The 18,676-nt window shown below is 37.5% G+C and overlaps 1 protein-coding gene across 1 annotated transcript in view; it reads right to left on the bottom strand.

Annotated features, from left to right (window-relative positions):
- Positions 1-18,676, bottom strand: part of sox5 (SRY-box transcription factor 5) — a 253,505-nt gene that overhangs the window by 207,036 nt on the left and 27,793 nt on the right. Inside the window, exon 2 of the mRNA XM_053508513.1 lies at positions 6,801-6,862. The gene's annotated coding sequence lies outside the window, so the exon portion shown is untranslated. The remainder of the gene's footprint in view (positions 1-6,800; positions 6,863-18,676) is intronic.

Below are 18,676 nucleotides of genomic sequence, written 5' to 3' on the forward strand. Positions count from 1 at the left end.
TCGGTGTAGTGCACACTCTGCTCCTGGTGTCTCGAACCTGAGCACTACGGCGAAGTTAAATCAACATTGCATTCGTTACTCCTTTAACTCAGTGTAATTTTGTTTTGAAGAACGTCCATGCCTGTTATTCATCTAGTAATCCATTATTTGTTTGCGCAGTGGGAGACCGTGATCAGTGACACGGTAAAGACACTCTGAGAGTCGGGTTCGATGATGGTGAAAACACCTGGCTTGTGGTGGAGACTATATTGAGTGATACCTTTGTTTAATAACTACGTCAGTTAATAAAAAAGTTACGCCCACTTTTGCATTACTTTTGGTACAGCGCTTTTACAACATTTTAATTCACAAGCTAGTTTTTTTGTCAGATCAGATCAAACACAATAATTTTATTTAAAGAAGGAAAATAAACACAGCACGGATTTTAATGACAAAACATATGGAGCCTTATTGTACTGTTTGTAAAAATAGACGCTTTTTCACAAATCAAGGTTAAAGTCACAGTTAAAGTCACCCACTCCATGTGTTTTGGATGCTCGTGTACATGCAAACACAATATGTTTTAGCCTTTTAAGATTTATCCAGCTGAAAACGGAGCACCTGAGATGAAAGAGGAAATAAATTGAGAGGAAGGTAGCGGAAATGACTCCTGAGTATTCTCCTGAACCTCCTTCAGCGCTGTAGAACAATTCCCGCTAATGCCCGTGTTTTGTTGTGTTTATTTGTGCTAATTGGCGAGAACACAGGTCTGCTAACGAAGGTGGAGAAGAATAGAGATACCTGTTCAGTTTGTCTCCCTGAGGAACACTTTATCTAAACGCACATAAGACAGAAAGTGAAAGAAGAAGAAACAAGAAGAAAAATTGCTTCAAAAAAACAAAGACTATAAATTGTCATATTTATGCAAAATTGCTCCACAAATCTGGCTTTCCTACAAGTTTTTTAGAAAACATGGGCCACAATTATGCTCTTAGCTCGAGACTTAAGTCCATCCACAAACAACAATCACACAACCAATTAATACCCCTGTCAGAAAATGAATGCATTGTGTAACTCGTCCTCTAATCATTTGCATAGCCGGATCTGATTGGTCAAAAGTCTTTTATGAGGTCACAATTGGATTTTTTTTGTTTGTTTGTTTTTGCTTGTAAGCTCTGTGGTTGTGGTCAAAACTCATAGTTGTTCTGGGAGCATGTCTGTCTACCGCATGATGGTGTGATGTAATAGTGAATTTGCATAATTTCCAATAACGGCGCATCCAGAAGGTGTTTTAATGCCAAAGCAATATTCCATCTATTATAATTTCTTATTTATTTTAAAACAACACGTCACATTTGTTTCTCACTTGTCCCTCCACAGCATGCAAAACTGAAAAGGAAAAAAGAAAATAACAAAATCTTCTCTTTAAGAAGAAGTCACCATATCGATGTATGAGTTTACATAGAACCTAATATTACACTAGCAATTTTAAGTGTTATCCTAATTGGAATATAATTGCATCATTTGACTACCACAGGAAGAACAATCTGACCTGATCCTGATATTGACCAGAGGTCCCCTTACGGATATGGAAATATGATTGTTTCCACACATTTGCCTCATGTAGGGGAAACATTAGGGGTGAGTTTCCAGGAGGAACGTTTTTGCTTAGGCATTTGGCAGACGCTCTTATCCAGAGCGACTTACATTTTTATCTCATTATACATCTGAGCAGTTGAGGGTTAAGGGCCTTGCTCAAGGGCCCAACAGTGGCAACATGCTGGTCGTTGGGTTTGAACCTGAGACCTTTCAAACCGTAGTCCAATGGCTTAACCACTGGGCTTCCCCTGACACCTGCTTCTGTTTCTGATCAGTAAATTCTGTGGGAATAAACAATGGTCTTCCACCTGACTTTACTTCAGACTTTCATGTACTGTGTCTCTGGCTAAGGAAGAAGCACTGACTGGCTCTCCATGTTATGCATAATAAAGCATTTCAAAATTAGATTTTTTATAACAGTACAGTAGGTAGGTCCTCTGGTCCACAGCTCACACATGCATTCACACACTGGGCAATTTGTTAACGCCAATTACCCTACATGTCTTTGGCCTGTTGGAGGAAACTGGAATACCCGGAGGAAACCCACCAAGCACGGGGAGAACATGCAAACTCCATGCACACAGACAGGCAGGAATCGATCCCAGGCCCGAAAGGGGGCATGAGTGATAGTGCTAACCACTAAACCACCAGCCTAATATAAAAATGAATTAATCGATTCTGTTTTTCTTTCAAATCTCCGGTGAATTAAACGCTTTACAGTGGGCAGACCCAGTTAGCGCATGTCAAAAAGATTTTTCTCTGATTAAACACTTTGAGCACATCTAATCAGATTGTCATCCATGTAAACAGTTGGAATCATTAATCAATCAGATTAAATTACAATCAAATTAAGTAAATGTTGTCCATGTAAACATAGCTAATGCTTACTGTACAAATGTTTTTAACTGTTTATTGTTAGTTAATAATTCGCTGTACAAGTTCATGGGAACGCACTGTTAAAACAAGAACCCATTAATATCAGTTCTCATGTTCTGACCAATCAGATTAAAGAATTCGGCAGAAATTTGTCCCAGAGACCTCTCTCACGTCTGACTAATGGTTCTGGAAATTTCCACTCTCGAAGATGTAAATATCTGAAAAATAATATAGTTCTTGCACATCAGAACACACTCTTAGTCACCGCCACTATTTGTGTACCCGAGTTCTCCTGAGGCTTTTCTCATACGTCCTTTTCATCTCTTGTCTCGGCATAAATTGAAGTACAAGCTCCAACGCCGAGCTCTCGCCAGACAGAGCGAGACTTTAGACAGAGCTGGATATTGGCTGTTTATATGATAATGTTGATGAGGGGTGTCCGGCGCTACCCCCGACCTCTTATTGCAACACTTCAAAGGACGTGTATGTCAAAGCAAAGAAAGGGAGAGAGAGAGAGAGACTTCCTGTCCTGACGAGGACATTCCTTCATTCATACACACCTATTAACCTGAATGTGAAAACCCAGGTGTGTACGGAAGAAAGAAGCGAGAGTCTATAGAGGTTTGGGAATAGAGTAACACTGGGCATATTGGGCACATCGCTCGACGGGGGATAGCGCAGGACAATCTGTCAACCACAAACCCCCTCTGGACCAGAGATCCTAACAACAGATGATGATTTGGAGCAGAGGGATCAAGAGAGAAAGCCCGGTCAAGAGAGAGAGAGAGAAAGGAATACAGACAGTGAGATGGTTCAACACGGTCAATTAATTTGGTCTGTTATTATTTGGTCTTCAGTGAACAGTTTCCTAAATTACCCATAATGCTCTGCTGGTAGTAGTGAAGCAGAAGTGAAGTTTAGTCTTGTCATGTTGTCATCAGGTTAGCCTTAACATTCATGCTAACACACACTTTTATCTCCTGCGATCTCTGCAGTAACTCAGTATCTTATAGCTACAGCATTGCATTCTGGGACAGTCCCAGATCTCTCTCTTACACACACACACACACACACACACTTACAAACATGCACAGACTTAAAAAACAGGATGTTGCATCATTAGAGAAGGTCATCAAGGTTACAACATCCAGAACAATTTTACAGCTCGACAACTTCCTGTTACAAGACATGACTTCCTGTCCGAGCAGACTCCCTGTTGTTAGGCTTTCCTTTAAACGCGCACTTGAAGGAAATCAGGTCAGAGGTTACAGAAGCACGCTTTCGCCCGCTCTTTAAACGATCCTACAAAAGCTTTTATGACACTCAGAACGTTCCGAGGATGTGGGGTTTAGGCGGCGTTACTCGTCCACCGAGGAGGTCATCGGACACGAGCTTGAGGAAATATGACATAACTTACACTTTACTTCACTATGCGGCATCAACACAAGCCCTTCATGGCAACCTAATGACTTGGATATATCTAGAGTTACAAAGTTTAATGTACAGCATGATCCTATATCACTAGTTTGTACATTAAAAGATATAAGTGGTTAGTAACGTTATTAACAAGACAACGACACACTGTTCATAAGTATACATTAGAAACCTATATAAGCCCTTCACAACATCGGACATGCATATGGTACGTGCATACATTTTTATAGATTTATGACAAGAATTACGAATGTAGGATTATGTATTTTTGGCAAAAAAAAATTCATTAGACACAGTGTTTATAGAGCTTCATGTCTAATGACATAAACCGACATATACAGTATTTATAATGTTCAACATATAATAAACTCAACTTATTTACACAGTGTGTTCATAGGGCTACATGCTGCCTACATAAGCCCTCCACTACAACTGATATTACATCAATGTAAAACTTTACATTCTGTTTTACTTAGATACGTTGTTCATAGGGCTACATAGCGACCTACAGAAGCCAGTCAGGACAACTGGCATAAACCTACGTAGATCTTTATTCCTGTAAAGAAAGATGTACGTTGGTCATAAGGCTACATTAGACCTATATATGCCTGCCTCTTTATATAAAGCAATATGTGTACATACAAAGAACATTTAATGTGTAACTGTAACTTTTTTTTGCATACATGTATCTACATATGGTACATATGCGTATGTACCTATTAAAACTTATATTAAGATTATATATTACGGTTACATAAGACCTACTCAAGCCCTTTATAACATACGATATATATATATATATATATATATATATATATATATATATATATATATATATGTAAAAAAAAATATGCTTTAGTATTTCTTTTTCAAAACATATGCACTTATTTGTTCCTTTTTATGTTGTTCATAGGGCTTCATAAGTCATACATACGCTATTCATGACAACTGTATAAACCTACACACAGTACATATTTATATATATTTTTCAAAAGGATTTTGGAATTATGTCTTATTTCTTAAGTTTCGTAAATAGAAATTCATCTCACTCAAGCAGCGAGGTTAGCTAGTGTTAATAACAGTTTATGTAGGGGTTATGTAGCCTTTAAAAACTACTTTTGATTTTATATTAAAAAAAAACATGCGTGAATTAAATCACAATTATTTCATGAACTGTAACATCTTATTTCAACAGACATAGACTAGGCACATTTATAAGCACTGCACACGTATGCTATTAAGCTATAATAACGGGTTTATACAAGGCTGAAGTTAAATACATTTCTTATTAAGCATACACCTTTGGTTTATTATGAAAGAGAAAACAAAGAAAAATATGAGTAACAGTTGAAGAGAGTTCCTTCTGTATTATTTTATCATATCTTATGAAGCTTTATGAAGTATTGAACGTTTTGAGAACCAAACTATGAACACCATTTCATTTATAGCTCAAGCTCAAACAAATGACTCTGATCATGGCTTCATCTAATCAAAGCTGTAAATAATTTGCATTTATAATACTCTTATAAACTGTTATGTAGAGTTTATTTTCATCATGCTTAATGTCCTAAAAGTATGACAAATCTGTGGTTAGAGTTTTACCATAAACCTGTCTTTATTGTCACTTATAAATAAAGAGCCTTATTGTCCCTATAAAATAGTTATACTTTATTTATTATTAATGTGTTATAAAGGTCATATGTGGGTTGTATGTGATTTTAAGATAAAAGGTTATGTTTTTTTAATTGATCTTAGTTTTCAATCAGCCATCACTTGTGGAAAACTGACTATATGAACTTTACATGATAATTGTCCTCCATGATTTACAGTACAGTGTGACTTGCGCACACACACACACACACACATACACACACACACACCCCAACCCTGTGTTTTTTCCGAGCTCGGCTCTGTGTCCTGGGCAGTGTCAGGAGTGAACCCATATGTCACCCGACACCCCGTCCTGCCAAGCGTGCACTTGAGTGTATTTGACAGAAAAACAATTTGTGTTTCAGACTGCGGCACTTTCCAGCTGACTAACCCGTGTGTGTGTGTGTGTGTGTGTGTGTGTGTTTCAGTTGCACTGTATTGTTGCTGCAAAGCGTCCAGTTCAGGCCTCGAGCTGTCCTGCGTCTCTCTGTCACTCTGTGTCTTTTTTCCCTGACCGCTCACTCGTTCCTTCTTCCTCTTCTCCATCTCTTTCAGCTGTCTCAACCCCGGACTCACTTTAACTCTCATCCTGTCTTTCTTTCCATCTGTCCTTACTGTACTCTCTATTAACATGTCTCTCTGTCTCTTACACACACACACACACACACTCTTTCTCTTTAGTACTTTCTCGTTCTTTATCAGTTCAGTTCTGTCTCTCTCTCTCTCTCTTTTTGACGCTCTTCTTGTGTCTTTCTGTCTCTCTGTGTATGTCTCATTCTGTCACATTATCTCTATCTGTCTCTCCCAGTCTCTATTTTTCTCTCTCTTTCTCTATTTGTCTCTCTGTTGTGCGTTCTTCCTCTATTTCATTCTCTCTCTCTCTTTCTCTGCTCCTGTCCACCTCTCTATCTTTACCCCACTGTCTCTCTGTCTCATTTTGTCCCTCTTACTGTCTGCCTCTATCTTTCTGTGTCTCTCTTTGTCTTGACCTGTTTCCCTCATGCTCTCTCTCTCTCTCTCTCTGTCTCTCAGGTGAGATCCGCGACAGGATCCTCAGCGCCCGCTGTATTATTGGTCATGAGTGAACGGTGTGTTTTATTGGCTGAGACTCGTGTATCCATGGTAACGGCTTTGGCGGTAACGATGGCTGTAATGTTGATATAATTTGGTCACAGTGATGATACGAGGCTCTTTAATGCCGGCGTACAGCGAGGACCTGATTCATTTACTCGCCGTGTCTCGGCGCTCCTGGAGGAACTCACCTACTGACCGCGGGACGGAGACCGGTCTACACACCACTCGTCCATCAGGGAACGCATGAGTCCTAACAGAGAGAGAGAGAGATGTGAAGAGAGACAGAGTCATGAAAGGAAAGATAAAGAAAGAAAGAAAGAAAGAAAGAAAAAGAAGGAGACAAGGAGTCCGAGGGTTAAAGAGAAAAAAGATGAAGAGAGCAAGAAAGAAGGGGTGAACCAAAAAGAAGAGTAGAGTGAGAAGCAAGAAATAGATGAGATAAATAGAGGGAAAAAATTTAAGAGAGATAAAGACAAAGAAAGAGGAATAATTATAATAAAAATAATAAGAGGAAGCGACGAATAAAAAGGTAAGAAGTGAGAAGAATTTAAAAATAAAAATGAATGAAAAGAACAGATGATGGATAAGGACAAAAATTAATGAATGGAAGAAAGATGAAAAGAAAGAGGCAAGATTGAGAGAAATTGTTAAATAGTAAGACAGAGGAATAAAATGAGAGAAGGATGCAGATAAAGAGAAATGAAAAGATAGAGAGAGTGTGTGTGTGAGAGAGAGAGAAAGAGAGAAAGAAAGAAAGAAAGAAAGAAAGACGGGGGGGATGAGAGTCAAGGATGAACAAGAGATAAAAAGAGAAAAAAAGAGAGAGGGAGGAATAAAAAGAAAGTGAGAAGAATAAAAAACAGTGAAAGGGATGGAAGGAGCAATAAATGGATGAAGAAAAAGAGAAGTAAAGAGAGAGGAATGAAATGAAAGAGGGATGCAGAGAAACCGAAATGAATAAGGAGAGTAAAAATAAAGAGAGAGGTATGAAAAGAAAGAGAGCAAGAGAGAGAGAGAGAGAGGTATGAAAAGAGAGAGAGAGAGAGAGAGAGGTATGAAAAGAGAGAAAGAAAGAGAGGTATAAAAAGAGAGAGAGAGAGAGAGGTATGAAAAGAGAGAGAAAGAGAGAGAGAGGTATGAAAAGAGAGAAAGAAAGAGAGGTATAAAAAGAGAGAGAGAGAGAGAGAGAGATATGAAAAGAGAGAGAGAGAGAGAGAGAGAGAGAGAGGTATGAAAAGAGAGAGAGAGAGAGAGAGAGAGAGAGAGAGGTATGAAAAGAGAGAGAGAGAGAGAGGTATGAAAAGAGAAAGAGGTATAAACAGAGAGAGAGAGAGAGGGAGAGGGCGGTATGAAGAGAGAGAGAGAGAGAGAGAGAGAGAGAGAGAGATTCTATAAGTAACTGTGTATTAAAGTGTCATTACATTATTAGACATTTATAAACATTCAGAAACAAGAATCATGATTTCCTGCAAGTTTCAAGAAATAATCCAGAATTGTTATCATCATGTTGTAATAAGCCGTTATAGACAATTTGGAAATCTTAAAAAATAGCCAAGTTACATCAGGACCTGAAAAAAACATACAGGAAAAAAAAAGAAATACACAAACGCGTCATTATGACATCATAAGATTGTTATAAACAAATCCAAAGCAACGTACACAATAACTCACATACTGTAACCCTACAAGTGAAAAGGATAATAAAGGTCTTATGAGCAGAATCATTCATCTTTTAAAAGTGCATCATAACCCAGTCATGACAGCAGTATAAGAAATGCACCGTTACAGTATATAACCGTATCATGATATTATCCCTGTCACTGCAGCATCACAACCAAATCATTAGCAAGAAACAACAAGAAACGTCTCGTACAATACACACCCAGCATAGAGCATACATAACCCTGTTATTACAGAGCTATGATCGGTCATGCTTAAATACCTATTACACAACAAGCTCTTCAAACCGGTGTGTGTGTGTGTGTGTGTGTGTGTGTGTGTGTGTGTGTGTGTGTGTGTGTGTGTTTCCTTGATGAACTTATGGCATATGGCAGGCTTATGTCACATTATTACACCATTATAACACTTATATAATGGGAACAGTACAAAAGACAACAGCTGCTCAGAAAATGTCAATGTGACATAATTGTGACAAAATTAGCAAAGCAGCTTTAATCATGGTCTAGACATATACGCCTTTATGAATGTTTATGTCACAGTTATGAACATGCATAAGAGAGACATTCGGACTGACTGGTTTCTCTTTGACACTTGTTTTTTTATCTATTTGAATTTGTATGCAAAGATGTCACAAAGGGAAGGGGGATCAGCAGTGTGTGTGTGTGTGTGTGCGTGTGTGTGTGTGTGTGTGTGTGGTGACTACGAGTGTGTTCACCTGCATGTGAAAAGCTTTGTTCTAATCTTTATGGTAATCGAGTCTGGCGGCCACTTGGCTGCAGGCAGTGCAGATCAGGCATTAATAGAAACTAAATGTGTTTGTGCGGAGAAGGAGTCACTTGAAACCGGACTAATTTATTCCTTATTGAATTGTGTGTGTGTGTGTGTGTGTGTATGTGTGTGTGTGTGTGTTTATCAGAAGGCCTGCGAGCTACACAGTCACTGCCAAAAACACATCTACAACGACTCTTCACTTTCCTCATTGTGGTTTTTTTTTCCCCACAAACATCAAATATCAGAATGTTATTCTGCTTTAACACACACACACACACACACGCTTGTGCAACGACAACAAGCACGCCGAGCTCCATATATTATTATTTTAAAAAGGTCACCGTTTTCTCTGGCTAAGCGCCCCATGCCTATTGATAATTTTATGCACAAACAAATGGCAAATTTGTGCCACATAAATATGTATTAGCAATTAATAATGTCCCTCGTCTGCCGCGGATGCCAGGTGCATGCGAAATCGCCTCTGCCGCACCGCGCGACTGGTGCTTTTGTCTTTCCTGCTGGTCTCTCTCAGGTCTTTTACAACGGTCAGACAATAGGAACCAGTAAGCTGGGCATTGTGAAGAGAGAAAAAGAGAGAGAAAAAAGTGCGGCGTGAACGCTAAAATCACCTGGACCGTGCCCAGCGTAGTGCGGGCATCGTCTGATGTGCTCGGGATTGTTATTGAATTAGCAGTGTGGCTACTAAAGAGGGATTTGTTTTAGGGTCTTTTTGGTTGGTTGTCCTGAGAGAGAGAGAGAGAGAGAGAGAGAGACTCCTATTAAACCTGGCCTGCTCTTACCTGAGATGTTGTCCAAAGCTATAACACAATGACTAAGACGCTTGAGAAACACCATAAGTGACAGACTACAAGCGACACAGATGAGCATCGTCATTATGTCATCTAACATACACGGAAATCCTAATGACGCGAGAGGCGTATCGGAAAAAAAGTTAATAAGAGAACCAATAATGGCCACTTTCAGAGCTTTAGAACGTCATCTGAACCCATATGTGACCCTGACCTGCCATCAGCATGACATGCCATTGTCATAAGCACTCATAAACAGCTCATAACCAAAGTGAGAAGTATTATTAGAAGTTTTATTAGAAGTATTAGCCACAATAACCTTGTCATTATGATGCCCTGACATAGGTACTGTACGAGTACTTATAAACAGCTTATTTGTCAAACTTTCGCATTATCCTGTCACTATGACGTCATGACTATGTTACAAATATTCATACCTAGCTTATAAGCAGAAATATACAGTATATATATAAACTAATGAATATAACCTTGTCTTACTGAGGCTGTGACATTATATTATAGCTAGTGAACAGCTTATAAGCAGAAATAAGAAAGATCATTTACATATCCCTGTCATTATGATGCCATGACACTGTTATAAGTCTCAATAAACAGCTTATCAACCAGAGTTGGAAAATATGTTAGCTTTCCCGTTATAGTGTATGTCATGGCATTGTTATAAGGAATGTTTAATGCTTAAAAGCAGGAATAAGAAATTCATGTATTTACTGTATATAGACCATCATAAGAAAGTCATGACTATTGTTACAAGTGTTTATAAGCATTTAGACATGCCGTAAAAATATAAGAAAGACGTTATTTAACCCTGTCATGGTGATACCACGGCATTGTTATAAGCAGTTATGAGCAAAAAAACTAAAGAATGTTGTTTAATGTGCCTGTTGTTCTAACGCAATGACATTGTTAAAGTATTTACAAAGTCATAAGTAGAAATAATTTGTCATTATAATGCATTATAATGCAATACAATTGTAATAAGCGTTCATGAAAAGCTTATAAGCCAAAATAAAATAGAAACTACCTTTACATGTGCATGCTGTCATGCTGGTATTAACACTGTTATAAGTATACATAAGCAGCTCATAAGCAAATAAAAAGAAACTACCCTTACCTATCAATGTAATTATGATGCACTGGTATTGCTATAAGTATTTATAAAGACAGCTCATTAAGCCAAAAAAAAAAAAAACCTAACATTGCATGTTTATGCCTTTATATTACCCTAACATTCATAATTCATAAACAGCTCATGAGCAAAATTAGGAACACACCTAATATTTTCTTTTGTTATAATTTCATGAAGTTGTTAGAAGTATTCATAATCAGCTTATAAGCAGAAATAAGAAATATTAAAATAATCCTGTGACTATTATGGCAATAATATGGCAAGTGTTCATGAGAAACTTGTATGGCAAATATAAACAATATAAAAAAAAAAAACCTATAATCCTATTGTTATGGTGTCATGTCATCACCTAAGGCTCATAAGAAGAAATAAGATTCATACTTTACATAATGCTGTCATTATGTAATGGGAGAGTTATACATACTCTCAAAGGGCTTAAAAGGAGAAATAAGTAAAGCAATGCTGATAATAGCTGTGTTATGAGTATATAATTATAAAAGAAAATACGTAACACATTATTTAAACCTGTCACAGTCATTCCATGCCATTGTTATAAGTATTTATAAGCAGCTTATGAGCAGAAATACACAACACATATTTCTATAGCCCTGTCAGTATAATGTCACGACATTGTGTTTAACGTTAGTGTTAATAAACATCTTATAGGCAGAAATGATTAAAGGGTCTGACAAAATATTCCTCTCACTATTATGTCATGTGTGCAAAAACTCTTGCACATACTCCTGTTATTACTGTGTTTATAACCTTGTTATAAGCACTCTCAATGAAACGATGAGCCTATAGAAGGTCAGGGTTTGTTGCCATAACTGGACGGTTATGCACAGAAAAAATACACTTATGAAGAAAATATGTCATCATGATGTTGGCAAGTATAACCCTGTAACAATGATGTCATCACATTAAGTGCTAATACGACTATTATAAGTGAAAGACACGTTACCGAATGGCCTGAGGATACAAGTGTCGCAAGTGTTCATAAAGAGCTTTACGTAAGGGAAAGAGATGATATACAAATAGAGAGTATTGTAGGGGTTCACTTGGAAGTGAAGCAAGATTAATTTTGAATTCTCTCTCTCTCACACACACACACACACACTAATCATAATGCCAGCATACACATCTGCCTATTCATTTCAGCTCTAATACAATAATAACATTGAAACATCTGTTAATGAGACACAATGCAATCAAGGAAAGTGGGCGGGGCTTAGCAAGGCATCTGTTCCCCAGACCTGCGTAAGCCGGTATGTCCTGACAGAACGCTAAGCGCTGTTCACTGACCCTGAAATCCATCTCGTTCTACCCACACACACACACACACACACACACACATCTGAGACAAACCTAGACGAGCTCTGAAAAGTAACCCAGACCTACAGGGGTTCAATTACCTGCTTCCCCTCCCCCCCCAAAAGCCTCCTACACCACGTCTGGGGCACTGAGTGCCACTTCCTGCTCAGTCCCCAAGGCTGTAGGTCTGGAGGGTTTCTCTGTGTATGTGTGTGTGTGTGTGTTTGTGTGACTCTCCTGAAAGAGCCATTGTTCACCAAGGTGGTCCCGAGGAGAGGCAGGGCCTGAGCGGGGTGGACAGTTAGCGGAGGTGGCTAATCACAAGGCGGGTCGGTAAATATTTATCCGGAGGGATGTAAACGGCCGCTCGGTATAATTTAGCGACAGGCTGTTCCTTCCTGCGTGGTGATGTTGTTTAGTCTCAGAGTGGAGATGGAGGACAAGGATGTGTGCACGTGTGTGTGTGTGTGTGTGTGTGTTTGTGTGAGTTGGGGGGAATTAAAAAATGTACAACCACACATGATTATCTATTGTCCAATTCTTCATTTATACAATCCAGCGCTGAAGACTGAAAGTTCAATGCGTCTCTAAGAGTGATTTCCTGTTTGGAATACTTAATAAAAGCTGCTGCTGATGACCCAAATTGGACACCACGTCTAAAAATCTGCACTACCTTTCGCCGAAGAAAAAAGAAAAAAAAAAGTGGTATGGGGGTAGAAATTTACAAGCGGTCTGTTTAGACGTGCTTGCCTCATTAGCAAACAGAGAAAGAAGCAGGAATGAGGGATACACAATCCTCCTTTGAGCAAGCTAGATATATCATCTTACAGGTCCTGGGTTTTCAACATGACTCACAGACCCCTAGGGGCCACAAAAGGTATTGTAGGGAAAGGAACCTCCCAATCATGTGACCTGAGGAAGTTCTGAGGATGCTTTGATGGTGTCGCTGATCCAGTTTGCTGATTATGATTATGATTGTATGGAATAAAGATTTGTTTAGTATGAAGAGCTAAATGGATAGATTTCGGGGGCGACAGTGAGGAACCAAGTGAACCCTAAAATTGATTTTATGTAAAAAAAAGTAAAAAAATAAAAAATAAAAATATATATTTATATATATTAGTACAGGTCACAAGTAGCTGGCTTGGTAGTGAACTTGTATAGCTTCTTCAGCTGCTATTTCCTTGCCATTATCCAAACTAACATATAAGCTAGTTATAATGCAATTTAGCAAATTCCTTCAATTAAATGCTGTATAATTAAGACTTTTTTTGTCTGTGGTTTATCAGTGTAATAGATCTTTCTGTTTTGTAGATTCGAATCATTTTCAATTTTAAATAAATTCTTAGTTTTAAAAATTATTAATTTAATATTATTTTTATAATTTTATAAAAATTAATTAAATATCGGCTTTTACTGAAAATACAAACTGCCTGCAAGTTCTCACTCAATTTATTAATTTCATTTCGAAAAATCAAGGCTTGTTTTTTAGTTTATGAACGGTTGGTGCATTACCGTTACACCACCTACTGCACTGGAGTGGAGCAGAAGATCAGAAGGCAAGAAAAAGAAGATCATCAAACCATGGCATTTAAACAATCAACAGTTAAAGCAAAAGTTACATAGTATTTCTTTAGAATTATATCTTTTTGAAACAAATCAAAGTATTGTTGTTGTAATGCTGTTGAATCAAATGGAAATTTGCAATGCCCCTAAAATTAAATTGAGTCATATTTTTACTCTAAAGTGTCCTGTCTGCATGTTTGTTTTACATTTATGGATAGAGTCTTTAGCATTAGACATAAAAATGTAACTTGAAGTTTTCTAGACAGAGACGTTCACGCTTTGTTGTTTCTCAGTGACTCTGACAAGCTGCATTTTGTTGTTGTTGTTGTTTTTTTTTTATTAACTTTAAGTGAAGTCCCCCATCCTCAGAATGCTCTACAATACCTCTGTTTGGGATGAGCAGTGCTCCAGATGTTGCCGCTAATGCTTTAATAAGATAAAAGCTTCCGAATGACTTACTTTAGAAGAAGAAAAAGGAATGAAAAAACATGACGGTAAAGATAAAGCCAAAGCCTGACCTCAATTCAGCTTAATGTGAAACAACATTTTTTTTTTTGTTTGTTTTTGCTTTTTCACTTGCATGCCAATAATGTCTTAGGACTCGTCTCTGTCTTGTTTTGTGTCTCAAAAACTAACACACACACACATACACACACATACACACACACACACACACACACACACACACACACACACACATATCCCATGGTGTGCAAGAAAATCAAATGGCACACCCGTCTTAAGCTCTAAAGGCCCATAATCAAATCTCTTAAATGATATTATAGATTAAAAATTAAAAGGACATACAGCATTTCCCTTGTTAGTTCGCCGTATGACAGAGCCGTTGTCCCAGGGGACGGACGCGGGAACACACCTGGCCCTGTCACATGGGACGAACACATGGACATGGAATTACTGTGTGTGTGTGTGTGTGTGTGTGTGTGTGAGGGAGAGAGAGAGAGAGATGTTTGAATTGTTAAATACAAACAATTTACATTTAACAGAGCTAAGGAGAAGCCAGACGGACATGAGTGCACAATGATGTAATAATACTTGCGCCTATTGGTCGAAAACATAATTAGCGAGATGGTAAAGATAACGCAGTTAAGTAATTTATTAGTAACTTTTGATAGAAATGAGAACAATGTTGACATCTGCATAAAGCAAGACGAGACTGTTACTGGGACTTTAAAAAAAATTTTTTAAAAAATTTAATTGCTTTTTAAAAGTTAACAAATGTTTGTTTAACATTTAGGGAAGGAGTCTCCAGTTTTAGTGCTTTGTAAGAGTCATAAGTTGACGTTTTCCAAGGGAACAGAGCATTTTGTTTCTTTCTGGCTTCTTGGTGATGTCCAAAAGAGACTCTGGACATGGTTTATGCTTCCTGTGCTGGAGGTTTTAAAACAAAGTCAAAGCAGACTCCAGTAAATAAATTTGAAGAACAGGCAGGAGAACATCTCAGAGACGAGCAGCTCAGAACGTAACAGTATAAACATCAGCAAGACTTTCGCAATGTGACTGTGTATGTGTGAGTCTAAATATGTGCGTAGTTTATAGTTTACGGACAGGAAATGACTGATGAAGACGATTCAGGGTGCCCTCTGCTGGCATGGAGGACAACATGACTTGAGCTGCCGTGACCAACGTGACAAAGTGTTGTTGTTGTTGTTGTTGTTGTTGTTTTATTTAATTCACAAGAAGAAATCTGAAGGAATTAACGTTTACAACTAGCACAACGTAAGCGAGAACAGAAACTTTTTTTTTTACTGACACTTTATACGCGCTAAAGTGAATTCTAAATTCTTTCTTTTTATTGCATTTTTAACCCTTAGTCAGGTGAAGAACCCAATTTGGTAACTAACACGTGTCAGCATCCGTACCTAAAGAAAGAGAAAAAGCATGATGTAGATTTTTTTTTCATTTGAAGATTTAGATATGTGAATATCAGAATTGTACCTTTAACTTTATCTGCCTTCAAGGCACTTTTTGAAACAATTATTACCCTAGACAAGTGAAGAATCATATATTTTAAGACCTTGATTTGCAACATAAAAATGACAAAAACAAATGTTTATTTTTAAAGTATTTAACAAATTATATAAATGAGTTCCCTATAAAGGGTTAACAATGACATAATGCTGTGGTACAGAAGAAATAAACCAATTAGAGTTGTGATGTTATACAAAGGTCACTAAAGACTCTTTCCTTAAATATGAACTAAACACCCTCTTAGAGGAAACTTTATCACTAGAACAATTATGCATTTCTCTTTGATAAATAAAAACCTGTTCCATTTGTTTATTGCTAGGCCTTAATAATGACGGTGCATCCATCATACAGTAATCAGACAATTCCATGCAAAAGTCAACCTTACCATAGGGGAAGCAGTGATACACTACAGGGCCCAAAATCACAGCTATTGGTGGCTTGAACTACCAATAATTTATATAGTATGATTTTAGTGGGATATGGAGATTTTAGCTTAATAGATGTGATCTCATGAAAGAATGCCTACGTAAATGTGTTGAAGAACTGCATTTCTCTATGAGTAAAGTAAGAGACAGATCCCTGGGTCAGTTCAATGAGGGACTGAGGACACTGAGATTTCTGATTTGTCTTCAAATGGAGGGGTTAGTTCACTCGTTCGGTGCAAATCAATGTGAATCAACACAACTGATCTATTGTTTAAAATATATTTAGTTTCCTCCTGAAAACATGTCGGTGCACTGGTGTCTCCTGGTCCACTTTTGCTGCGAACATGCAATTGGTGCGATTGGTGTATTACCAGGATAAAGCGCTAACTGAAGTTTAAAAATGTGTGTAAAGCTGACAATACTTAAACCTCCCTTCTGACGATACTTAAACATCCCACACCCTCCCTCACACCTCTCCCCCACCCCTTTACCAGAGCAATTTATTTCCAGCTCAGCGTGATAACAAACGCTCGTTAAAGCTGATTAATTCCACAAGAGGATTACACTCCATATTAGATAATGAAAGGAGAGATGGTGCGGATTTGATCCGGAGGTAATCCAGGTGAAACAGCTGGATCATCCCGAGCCTTTGTGTCTGGTGGGAAATATCCTTAATATCTCATTGACACCACTGCGTTCAGTGTAGACATACACACCGAGTGTTTACACCCTGCTATGCTCATCTGTGTGTGAGTGTGTTGTGTAGAGTGACTGTAGTTAAACAATGTTTGTGTGTGGAGATGATTTGAACATAAGCAGTGGAGAGTTACGTGAGCAGCGGCAGCGCTAAAGCCTTTAAAGACACCTGGAAAAGTCACAATACATAATGGGGATTTTGGGTTGTTTTTACAAATTCTAGTCAATATTTAGCGTTTCACTGCCACAGGTTAGAGGAACTTATTCATTTTGGAGAAATACTGGTTTAACATGTATAAAATGAATCTATGAGGGAAAAGAGATCGCAAAGTTCTTTCATCTCTTTGTACAGAGCTGTCAGGACTTTTAACTTCAGACACAATTCTCTACAAAAATGTCTTTCCATTTATCCATTTAACACTTTTTTTTTTTTAAATGTATCGATTTTTCATCTTGCATTTAACCGCTTAAAAAATACAGTCGCTCTCCTCCAGGAACAATCCTGCACTTTTTTTAAAGCTTCCTTTCATGACATTGTTAATAAATAAATAATACAATTTTAATTATGTAACACTTTCCTGAACTAAAATTTCTTGGCCAGATTTACAAACTTTTGCATATTTACTACATACTTGTTTTAGAGATAAGATACTGTAGAAATCGCGATTCTTATGTGTGGTGATTCACATATTGCTACACTATGAAATAATATAGGCTATTATATTTAAAAAAAATACATTTTACATTCATAATCGAATTGACCCGGTTGATCGGTAAGTGACCAGAATTGTCTAGTTTTCAGTTTAATTGGTCGTGACTGGTGATCGGCCGATTAGCCTCAGATATAAACGATTCTGTACCGAGCGCAGAAGCTTCTGATTGACGCAACAGAAATGTATTTTTATGCTGTTACATTATCGATCCACCTTTTCCTATTAACTCTGAGAGAACTAGTCTCAAACACACTTATTGCACACGCTCAACACCGTGAATGCTAATTAGTCAAAAATTGCGTGCGTTAGAAGCCATGCTTATTTTTGAAAGTATTTAACAAAAGTTAAGAGAAAACTAAAGAAAACTAAAATTTGAAGATTTAGATATGTGAATATCAGAATTGTACCTTTAACTTTATCTGCCTTCAAGGCACTTTTTGAAACAATTATTATCCTAGACAAGTGAAGAATCATATATTTAAGACCTTGATTTGCAACATAAAAATGACAACAACAAATATGTTTATTTTTTAAAGTATTTAACAAAAGTTAAAAACTTTTTAAAAGTCTTGGAAAAAGTTTTTGGTAAACAAGTATATAAATGAGTGCCCTGTAAAGGGTTAACAATGCCACTGCAATTGACATAATGCTGTGGTACAAGAGAAATAAACCAATTAGAGATGTGATGTTATACAAAGGTCACTAAAGACTCTTCCCTTAAATATGAATTAAACACCCTCTTAGAGGAAACTATATCTCTAGAACAATTATGCATTTCTCTTGGATAAATAAAAACCTGTTCCATTTGTTTACTGCTAGGCTTCAATAATAACGGTGCATCCATCATACAGTAACCAGACAATTGCATGCAATTTGTTAATAAATAAATAATAAATAAATAATGCATGCATGTTCATGTTAGTAGCCGCATGCACTCGCGTGCTCACAGCCGCTCAA

Source organism: Clarias gariepinus, chromosome 12, assembly GCF_024256425.1.
Source record: "Clarias gariepinus isolate MV-2021 ecotype Netherlands chromosome 12, CGAR_prim_01v2, whole genome shotgun sequence".
In the NCBI taxonomy this organism is placed as follows: Eukaryota; Metazoa; Chordata; class Actinopteri; order Siluriformes; family Clariidae; genus Clarias; species Clarias gariepinus.